General features: G+C 41.3%; 1 long non-coding RNA gene across 1 annotated transcript in view; it reads right to left on the bottom strand.

Moving 5' to 3' along the window:
- Nucleotides 1-5,451, bottom strand: part of LOC117961541 — a 23,529-nt gene extending 18,078 nt beyond the window's left edge. Inside the window, exons 1-2 of the long non-coding RNA XR_004660431.1 lie at nucleotides 5,324-5,451; nucleotides 3,464-3,467 (exon numbers count right to left, since the gene is read on the bottom strand). This is a non-coding gene — a long non-coding RNA (uncharacterized LOC117961541). The remainder of the gene's footprint in view (nucleotides 1-3,463; nucleotides 3,468-5,323) is intronic.
- Nucleotides 5,452-11,545: the final 6,094 nt, after the last annotated feature.

Raw genomic sequence — 11,545 nt, 5'->3', positions numbered from 1 at the left:
AGAGAGAGAGAGAGAGAGAGAGAGAGAGAGAGAGAGAGAGAGAGAGAGAGCCATGGTGTTAAAAACCCGTAATAATCAAGCAGATTTATAATATTCTGCGATAAATTATTCAAGTGTTTAAGGCTCAGAAGTTTGAGCAAATTGCTGACTATTTCTGCCTTTCCTCCTGTTTTATGTGCAGGGGGCAGAGTGGTAACGATGTGCACCACCGGGCCTGAAGCCGGCTACTGTAGGCCTGGACTTAGATCTGGTCTCCTCTAATTAGCCCTACCATATAGAGCTGGAAGATATAATGATAATATATCGATATCGTGATATGAGACGAGATATCCTCTTAGATTTTGGATATCGTAATATCCTAATGTGGCAAAAGTGTTGTCTTTTCCTGGGTTTAAAGGCTGCATTACAGTAAAGTGATGTAATTTCCTGAACCTACCAGACTGTTCTAGCTGTTCTATTATTTGCCTTTACCCACTTAGTCATTACATCATCATTAATGATTTTTATTTATCAAAAATCTGATTGTGTAAATATTTTGTGAAAGCACCAATGGTCAACACTACAACATTCTTGTAGTATTGATATTGAAGTATTTGGTCAAAAATATCATTGTTGATCAAATACCTCTATATTGCCCATCTCTTATCCCATATTCCACAGTGTGTACTAAGGGGTCTAAAACCCAAGCTCCTGTAAACAGGCAATAAACACCAGACCTGAGTGTTATTCTACAGATAATAACATTGCAATTAGTGCTAAAAAAATAGTGCTATTCTTAATGTCAATGCAGGTAAAAGCTGACAGGGGGGCTTAAAGAAGCGCCAAACCAATACCTTACAGATGTATTATTAGGATACAGCTGCAGTGGCTTTTTGGCCTGTAGCTGCCAGCGTGCAGGAGAGAGTGAGAGAAAAAAGGGAGGGTCAGGGCACAGTAGTGTATAATGGTGTCTAGTGTGAGTCCACACAACAGATGAAGTCATTTCACACTCGTCTGTGAATGAAACGAGAGCCCGGCGATACCATCTCCCCTCGCACCAGCTCTCTGCCAGCAGAGCTTTTGATCTTCCCGAGCGGCGCTGAAATGATCTTCTGTCCGAGTTTTCTTTTTCTTTTTCTTTTTTACAGTGAATCAGTGCCGGACAAGTCTCATTCTGAAAAGCTGCGGAGCCATGAGTTCAAAGCTGAAGCCCAGATGAGATGAGCACCACTCGCAAGGAATTATATTAGTGCCTGAATGTCCCATGTGGCAGGCAATACATCAGAAAGTGAAGAGAATATTTCCATGTCTTGAAGATGACCATGTAGTGCTGTAAAGGGCTGAGAGTGTGTTACTGCAACACCTAAATTTGTGTGGCATTTAACCAGCATCCTCATCGACTGGACTGTGATCTGGTGCTGCAAAAACACATCTTTGCTGTTTGTCAGAAACACATTTGAACACCATAACATGAAGGGTTGCCACTGCACATACAGCACTAGCACTACTGTCTGTCTGTACCAGGGGCCAGATTGCGGTAGAATTAGTTACAATTGTGTTGCGTTTTCTCAGTGTAAGTTTATTAGCCTCAAACAACCAATGTACCAACTGTACAGAAGTTAACTTTATCAAGCTACCTAACAGTGTGCAACAGTGTGCGTGGAGTGTGCTTGTGTGCTTTTGTGTGACACCTCAAACTTTGACTGATCTCTAGACTCACAAGGAACTTGCATCAAACCCCTCTTCTGTCTTTCTTGTCTCCGTAATTTCACGAATTTGAGTCATACAGCCTCTAGTCTCATAATGCCGTCCCTATCTCCACAGGGCTGTGTTAGCGCTGGAGTATGGTCTAGCTGCCCAAGTTCACATTCTGGTATAGATGAAAAAACGTTCTGGGTTGTTTGTATTTCTACCAATTACAGTTATCTTGAATAGAACTAAACCCTGGATGCAGCTACGATGCCCTCGCGAAAATAGATAGCGGAAGTGGAGGAGAACCAGAAGCACTGACCCTCCTGTAAGCCAGACTACACAGCCTCAGGATCACCCTTATAAACACTGCCTCAAATCATGCCACACAGGTAAGCTTTGGATAGATGTTCACAACAAAGGCGATAACTTGTTTTCAAGTGTTGATGCATTTAGTTAAAACCTGTATGATCATCTGACTGTGTGTTCAGCACCTGTTGGACTTCTTGTTGGCAATGTTTCCTCATTCTCAGATCTGTGTGTGTATTTATGATGGCCAAAACAAATAAGACTGCAAAAAAGGATTTCTTATTAGATTTAGAGGTTTGTGAGTCATGTGATGCAGTTTCCAGCAAGCAGGAAAAGAAGGGAAAGTCCAATGAGTTGTAGAAAATTAAGTATAAGCTTGTGTGTCACATCAGATTCATTTCCTCACAATGCCCACCCCCCACGCACACGCACACACACACACACACACACACACACACACACACACACACACACACACACACACACTCACACACTTCATGTGGAGTGAAAGCAACATGCAGGGAGGGAGAGTTGAGCCATGAATCATGACTATTATCATTAGGTTAAGCACCAACCAACCCCAAAGGCAGTGAAAGTCTCTGTGGAGAAACGGCTCTCTAAATGAGCCAGATTATTATTATTGTCCTCCAAATGAGAGTGATTAGTATTGATGTCTAAATGAGCGCAGAGGTCATTATTGCGCTGATTGTTATTATTATTATTATTGTGGCGGTTTTATGAGGAGCAGGCAGCCTGGCTCATCTTCGCTTCATTCACTTTTAATTCCACAGGTTGCCTCTTTTACCGACAGCACGACAGCCCCGTGGCCGCTGTGACACACACACATGCATACAAATCTAATAAAAACCTACAGAACAGTTCCACTTACGTGTGTACACACTGGTGTATATGCTAAATGTTGCTATCATGTGTACACCTGCACAAATACACACACACATCCTCATACAGATAGACTCTTAGTCACTTTTAAGCATGCGTACTATGCATCGAAATACCCGCATGAACCCGCACTAACCTGGAGGAAGGCTGCACGCAGCAAAGCGGCAACGTCTGATGGAGCAGATGGAGGCAATTCCCTGCCTTTCCTGTAACAGAATAAATAAATCATCACTGCATCTGGATACATAACTGATCTATGTAACCAGCTGAAAGGAACTTTGCGTGTGTTAATTCAGTTAACATGATCGACGTGAGGGGCCCATTATCCCCACCGTGTTGTTTTTGGAGCTAATTGTTGCAGCTAATCGGTAAGTAAACATGGCTGCTTCGCTATGTTTTAGTACTGGAAATGTGTTTTTTGTTATAAAGATAAGTAAAATACTGTATGTCAAATTTAGAATATTTGATTATTTTAAGTGATGAATTTAGAGTAAGGAGTTAAGTCAAGATTAGAACTAGGCCTGTCCGTGTACACAAATGTGTGTGTAGTCTGTGTATGTTGGTGTCAGGACACCTGTCAGATCACTTTGCTGATTGGTCAATATGACAGGCATCAAAAAGCGCCGTGGGAGGAGAAAGGAGGAGGCGGGCTGCCCAGCTGTCAATCACTAGCAGTTGCAGGTCCCCCCACACACACACACACACACACACACGAAAGGACACGTATACACACAACCTTTTAAAGCCCACATGTACAAACATAATCCATAAATCTTCATCCATACATCCCAAATCACACAGTACCCTATTCACATAAAAAAAAGCCATACTGGTTTGCACTGACTCTATATCATTCTCACACACGCACACACACGCACACACCAACACACACACACACAGTCGTCAGTCTTAACCCAGACAGGCATTCAGTTTGACAGAGTAATTATGACGTCCAACTCTGAAGGAGCCCTGGGCTGAAAGGTGAGAGTTATCGATCCAGCACAGGAGGAAATTTATCAATGTCCAAATGCTCGACTCTGACAGGAACCCAATCCACTTAGAGCGCAATGTTCAAACTGTTCAGGTCGGCTCAGAAAACACACCTCTGCCTGGTTCAGAGGAGGGGTGGCCAGCTGGGACGAAGGCCCGGTGACGAAGGGGTCAGAGGGTAACGCCAGATCACCAGAACCAAGACTTACTGTGTGGTTTTGTTTTTTTGATCAACAAGTCCTTCTAATTGAACGTCAAACTACGTTGCTTGTCCATTCCTTCTAGAACAAGACAAGTATTTTCTGATCTGACACCACGATTGAAAGACAAACCGCTGCAAGTCACTGTTGAACAATAAATGTGTTTCATGCTGGGACAACGCTAGGGTTTAAGTTTTGTCTGGTCTAGGCACAAAAACAACTTTTGTTAGACTTAGAGAACAATCATGATTTGGGTTAAATAAGTACTTAGTTCCCGTTACGGAACAAGCGTGATCTTATAGTACTTAAAGAATAACCATGATGTCTGTTGACAGAACTCTTCTGTGTTAAAGATCGATGAACTGTTGGCCCGTCCCCCACCCCGTTGACTTTGTCACTCTTCAACAACGTCGACTGACTCCCTCTTTGACTTGTCATAATAACTAGGTCCATGGAAGTGGATTCTGCCTCTAATATACAATATATGTCTACTAAGATTAGCAGTTCTATCCCAGTAGGGTTGTTGATTTTTTTAAATGTGTTGATCTTTGATTTGAAGCAGACACCAAAACCTTTGTTTGTTTTTAATATTTTACACATTTGTGCTTTCCTAAAGTTTGTAATCTGGCAAAAGTAGCCACATACTGTAACATAAACAAAACTATACTGGGGTTGTTCTCTTTTTACATGCAGTATGAAAGTAACCAAAACAGCTATGTAATTAGTATGTTTTGGAGACTGTACACCACCGCTATGCTATCAAGTGAAAAATGCCCACACTGCTGTCTCGATCCCAATCTTCTTGACATTACATTTTGTATTTTCTGTTTAACTTTGCACCTGCAAAGAATCTGTGGATGTGTGCATGCCTACCGATGATAGATGATACCTCTTTAAAGTAAAAGTCATGAGAACGTAAGTCTTTGCAAAGCAAAACATATGGATGGGTGAATTGAGTGAAGAATAACCCTAGTTCAGTTTCACATGTAAGGGTAGGGTTCATGCATGAATTGTTGCCCAATCAATGTGCAGGTCAATGGGGCTCTACATTGACACTAGTGCATGAACACACTGTCAACCAGCAGCTGCCTATTAGCTGTTCTACTGTGGTCTTTGATAGTTATTTACAGGCATGAAAACATCACAAATCCAAATGTGTTGCAGCCACACTCATTTAGTTTAAACAATGGATCATCAAAACTTTATTAATTAGTTCCACTTGTACACTGTCATATTTAACATTTATAATGGGATACCTATTTTTGAAAGAATGAAACCTTTATTGCCCTGAGGGCAATTTGTTTTGCACTCAAGGGAGCCACATTTAAACATTAAGCCCAAACAACAGTAAACAATAAAAGACAATAAGAAGACAATAAAACCACACCAACATCCGACAGCAATGAAGATTTAGACGATACAGAAAAACAGAACATAAATAACCACAACACACTACTGGTGGTGACATGCTGTCATCAGTCCACTAGCTAAGATGATTTAATAAATAAAAAAGTGCCCAATATTAAATGTCTATGTGCCCCCGTGTGATCCATTCAGTAACTGAATGCTCCTCCGCACAAATGTAGGCAAGGGAGGGTGGTTTTGTTATGGATTTGGATTGGATCTTCCTATTGTAAGATCCACCCATTTCACCTTATTTGTGTTCCAAAAGTGGACTTTTCGGTATCATATGTAAATTACCAGGGGAGTGATGTTTATGTAAGAATATTAATAACAACCTACTTTTCTATTGAATTTCAAGTAATTTGATTTTGACTTTGTGTGTTGCCCACAGACTGAGCTCTGTATCTCGTATCTGGTGTTGAACTGAAAGCTTGTGTCAGAATATTTTGACTGCTTGTTGGTTGGAGCCAGTAACATTTATCTTTGACTGGCAGATCAAGGCATTAAAGTGTGGCTTACCGCAGCTTTGGAAGCAAAGATTTTGATATGGAGCTTGTAACAGACTGGGATTCTCACTACAGGAAAACTCTCGCCTTATTTTAAAACCACGGAGCTTACTGTACCTCACTGAAACACACAAGCAGAGGCCCGGTGTTTTAGGGGACGTTTGACATAAATGTAAATATGACAAGATGCTGGTTACACAACAAACCTTACCTTTCCCTTTTTGCAGCTTCTCTGTGAATGATCCCCAATTCAACAATTTTTACAAGTTTTTATAAATGTTTTAGCACAACAATGAGCATAACTTAAAGGTCCCTTAATTTTAATGTCTTTTTTTTTACAAAACTGGTCAAAGTGATGTATGATACTGTGAAAGTATCAAAACGCTCAATCCATGGAAAAAAAATGCACATCAGCCCGTGTTCAGAAACTGGGCCTACAAACGAGTCGTCTGGACTCAGTACAGTTGTGATGTCACAACTATACTACATAAAAGTAGAAAGTGCCGCTGCAGTAGCATACACAGTCAGCTTGATTCATCTTGAGTGATTGCAGTAACTTGCAGTATGGTAATTAACACCATTAAATCCATGCCATGTTGTAGAATGGGGATTCAGGGATTGATAAAGTATTTCTGATTCTGATTCTGATTCAGAGAATCAGTGGTTGTTTGAATGTTTTTTTGTCTTCTGCTGAATATGAGTGCTGGTGTTAATGATTATACACCAGCACTATGGGAAATATTCAGCCTATGACTTGATATTTATCACGACAATATGCTTGAAAACCTTCAGCTTCTACAACTTTTAATGATGAAATGACCCGTTTGACTCAGGTAATTTCATTTCCTATGCTACATGCATGCAGATAAGAGGTGCCACATTTCCACACCACATTAGAAAGGTTTTCAAAAAAGGTTATTTATTTCCTTGAAACCATTTTAGTAATTTTCTGGATCATATAGAAACAGATCGTTCCTTTCATTCATAGAGGTTTGGTCAATATTTCTGTCAGTAGACTGCTTTCAAAATGAGATTGTTATGAGGAATGCCCGTCGACTGAAACGTCAGCAAAAAAGTGTGGGGAGAAAAATCCATTAGGGACTGTGTGTGTGTGTGTGTGTGTGTGTGTGTGTGTGTGTGTGGCTGTGTGCGTACGTGTGTGTGAACCCTCTTTGTAAAGTTTTGATCCTATGCTAAGGGTGTGTTATCTGTCTTCCTCCCACTCATCAACTCCACCATCATCCTAACCGAGCACCTGTGGACATCTGCCTACAGCCTGAGGCCATGTCCACACCTTCATTTTTCTCAGACAATGAATGGAATCATTTCCCCTCACACAGACCTCTCCATCATTATTGACACAGAATTATTGATCGGGACCTCGGCTGGTAAATTACAACCTATTAGTCAAACTCTTTTCCCCAGTTTTGAAAAGAGCGAGAGGTTTGATGGAGTAAGATTATGGAGAAGCTCTATATGATCTGTGGGGCGGTTTACCTGGCTGACTGGTATTATGTGTTCTGGAAATTCCTGTTTATTTCCGGATAAGGAGATTTATTAGGTGAATGTAGATTAAACAGCAGACAAACACACACTCGCCCAGCCCATTCCTTAAAGTGCTGCTGCCACTGAATCATTAGATCAAGGAAGCAGAGGTTCCAGGTGAAATCTACAACATTGAAGTTAGAGAGCACACAAGCTGCCACACTTCATTTTTTTCTTTTTTCCTTTTTTTTTGATGTTTTGCCCAAGGCCTATCCTACTAAAGAGAAGTAATTTGGCTTATCTTATCCCAGAGACCTAGCAGCTGCTTTTTATTCTTTTTTTGTGAGGTCTTTTTTCTCATTTAGTCCAACAAAGATTGTCCTCATAGATTGACCTTCTCTGTGCCTGGAGGCCGTTGCCCTCATGCCAGTAACTAGATAACACACTCTATCAGAGATTTGAGAAAATCATTGGGAAAGCAGTGGGGCTGATAGTGGCATCAATCCTAACCTGACACCAGGCTGGGTCAACCATTTATCTCTCCACACCGCCTCTGGTCACAACAGCGGCCATCTTGCTCTGCTACATCCTTCTTTAATAACCTTGGCCACGTCTCTTTGCGGACTGAAAGGATAAGGCGCCATGGCACTCCCAGCGCCTCGCCTGATCGCCGGCGTTTTTGTTTGCATTTTCACCGTGAAAATCACATTCAAACACATTTTCCATGTGTGTTTCAGATCAACAAGATTCTCCAACACAAGCAAACACAAGATGTGTCTAACAAGAGGGCCAAAGCTCACAAACTCGTTAGCGTAGGAGTTAATGGTGACTCCGCTGTCATTAATTCCCCATGGTGTTTGACTTAAATGTTGCTATATTGGTGGAGTGAGAGGTTCCCAGAGGCCTCCTAGCGCTGAGATCATTGTTTTTCACTTACTAACAATGAACTTATGATCAGAGCGCTGCAAGGCTTTTAAAAAATGCCCCGCAGGATCATCACACACCCTCTGTGTGTGTGTGTGTGTCTGTGCGTGTGTGTCTGTGCGTGTGTGTGTGTGATGCCAATGAGGCCGGCAGAGAAGCAGTGTGTCCGAGGCTCATCTCGGTGCTCTGTGGCGCAGCCAGGATGAGAGGGGAGGTTAAATGGGGCGTCATCAATCTCAATGAAGTGCAATTATTTTCTCACTTATTAATCATTCCAGGCTAATAGCTAGTGGCAAAGTTGGGCCCACCATTTGTCAAACTTAGCAGATTTCTGTAATTTTGTTTCCCCGTTTCCCTCTAATGTTTGTGTAGACTTTGGCAGATATCTATGGAGGGCTGCAATAAGTCTGTGCCTCCAAGTATCTATCTCCTACCTGCACGGCAGAACTAACTGAACTTCTCGCTGTTTCTCTATGTGAGTGATTCTCTCCATTTCAGAGCTGAGTGACTATTTCATGGTCTGTGGCAGAGCTGAATGGAAACCTTTATTTGCTGGGTTCAGCATGGGTGGCCTGTTGATGGTTAACTACACTCAGACCCTAACAAACTTCACTCTTTACTCCACACTGTTGGTTGTTTGCATGTAATTCTAATGTGTGCATATAGCAACATTGTAGTAGTCACTGTGTACATTCTGAGGGAAGACGGAACCAAAACCATTTCCAGACAGACAGTAACACCCCTGCTGCTTGACATTTATAAGAAAGGTCATTGTGTGCACTTTAACCAAACAAGATCTAGTTGGAGCAGTGCCTAATTAGGTAATAGTGATGTCACAGCGTACTGACCACTCCCATGTGTACACCTCCAAATCAGAGATCACAAAACTAAAACAAAGATTTTCAACAGCTGTTACATTGCTCTTTAAAGCAACACAAATCATTATTTTTATATTAACAGTGGATCAGATGACTGTATGTAATGTGAAAGGTTCATAGTGACAAACCCACGGAGAATTGTCACCTGACTGCAACTCCTCACTGCTGAAGGAGTTGGCTAAGCCTAACGCTAGCGAGGCTGAGCCAACCAAACGTTAGCGATTGGTTTTGGCAGATCCAGAGTCGGTCTGGGCGGATCCAATAGTTTTAAACTTCAACAGAGGACCCGCCTTCAAGGAAGTTAACACTTGTCCATGGAGAGTGGCCAGACTCTCTGGACAGATGAATATACGAGTCTGGTAGGACCAGGCTAGCTCCCCTCAGCTCTGAGGAGCGGTTTAGCATCTTTCAGCTCATTGTTTTGGTTCACAATAAATTCTCCAAATAAATGCTAATGTTGCTCTGTGTTTGCTTCATCTGTGAAAAAACAAAAAAACAATTGTTGGATAACGCATTCTATTTAAATGTGTAAGGCGTTAATATGTCAATATTGTGTGTCCAGCTGGTTTCAGTGCCCCCAAGTGGCCAATAAAATCCATTTACAAAGTTTAAAAAGACTTTAAGTACAATCATGTTGTCAACAGCCCATTAATATAAGAAGTTTTTTCCCTTTTAAAATCACCCTTAAGCGCCTGTATTGAATGCACTGAGAATAGCGGCAATGTAAGTTGACATAGAATTAAGAGCGACAACAGTATTGAGTAGTATAAAGGCCAAAGGTCCACATTAGGAGGTAGGTGGGGGGGGTAGGTGGATGGGTCAAAACAATATTTGTCCTTTAATTAATAAGCGTAGGTCACTGCAAGCACCTTGCCAGTCTTCTTTGTATTCTGTAATACCTTGAAAATGAAAAACCGTTGGATCACAGCTTCAGGAGAAACTCTTCCTGCCTGCAGCCACAAACTTTCTGGGGCTCGGCGGCAGGATGTGGAGGCTCAGCAGCTCGGTGGCTCTGCGGGCCAGATGGGTCAAGCAGTGTTGGCTGGAAGAATCAAGATGACTAGTTTTTTTGTGTGTGTGTAGCTTTTGTTTTCCTGCTCTACTTCCTGCTTTGTTTTTCCTGATGTTTTTGGAGGATTAATTGTTATTTATAAAAGCAACAAAGTTCAAACCTTTTAATTTATTAGCGACCTTTTTGTTATCATTTGTCAGACAGGGTGTGTGTGTGTGTGTGTGTGTGTGTGTGTGTATGCATGCGTGTGTGTTTGCATGTGTGTGTGCGCGCGCGCGCGTGTGTGTGTGTGTGTGTGTGTGAGAGAGAGAGAGGACAGAACGATGTGAATAAAATTTAGTTTTTCATATAAAAATGTAAATATTTGGTGATTCAATAATGTGTAATTTGACTCACAATAATGTAACCTCGGCATACACAGCACTTGATTTGAGTGCCAATAAGAAGACTCGGTGATGCATAAATAGTTTGGGTGTGATTAGCTGTAATTGGCCCGCAGCTAAACGATGAAGAGCAGAACGATGTGTTGAAAGGCAGTGAAATAACACAGCCCTGTGGATGTGTGTGGATGGGCGGCCTCGTCACTGGGAGCTGTTGGTGCTGTGTGAGAGCTCATGGATGAATGTGTGGTCAATGTGGGACATCTAGTGGCAAACAGGGAAAAAAACACTCTGTTGTAATCAAGAAGTTCATCTATTAATCAGAATCTGAATCAGCTTTATTTGCCAGGCATGAGGTCACACACGAGGAATTTTGCTTTGGATCGTATTGCTCGCAATGTGCATAAACATTCATAACAAACAATATACACACACTCATATATACACACTAGAAACAGAAAGAATATAGACAGGTAGAGACAATAGTGCAATGAAGAGTGCAGTATGCAGCAGTAAATTATGATAGTTATTATTATTTTGATTATGGAGAAAAGTGCAACGGGTGCTGGAATAAATAATAGTATGTTACTTTATAAGTATCATATTACAATATGATCAGCATGAACAGTTCTGTAATAGAGAATGAGAATGATGAAAAAAAACAGTAAACTGACTGATTAGAGACAGTGGTGATGGGTTATTGCATAGGAATTAAATGGTGTATTAGTCTTTTTCCCCTTTATTCAACCACATTATGTTTTCTCTGAAGGTTGAAATGTTCAAAAACACTCTCTCTCACACTCTTTTTTTATTTCCGATCTAACTGCTGCTACTGCAACTTCTGTACTTCTGCAAGCACTTCATTTGACACACAATCTATTAAATTTTC

This window comes from Etheostoma cragini, chromosome 18, assembly GCF_013103735.1.
Source record: "Etheostoma cragini isolate CJK2018 chromosome 18, CSU_Ecrag_1.0, whole genome shotgun sequence".
Taxonomy (NCBI): Eukaryota; Metazoa; Chordata; class Actinopteri; order Perciformes; family Percidae; genus Etheostoma; species Etheostoma cragini.
The sequence above is the reverse complement of the archived record's forward strand: the minus strand, read 5'-3'. Positions and strand labels throughout refer to the sequence as shown.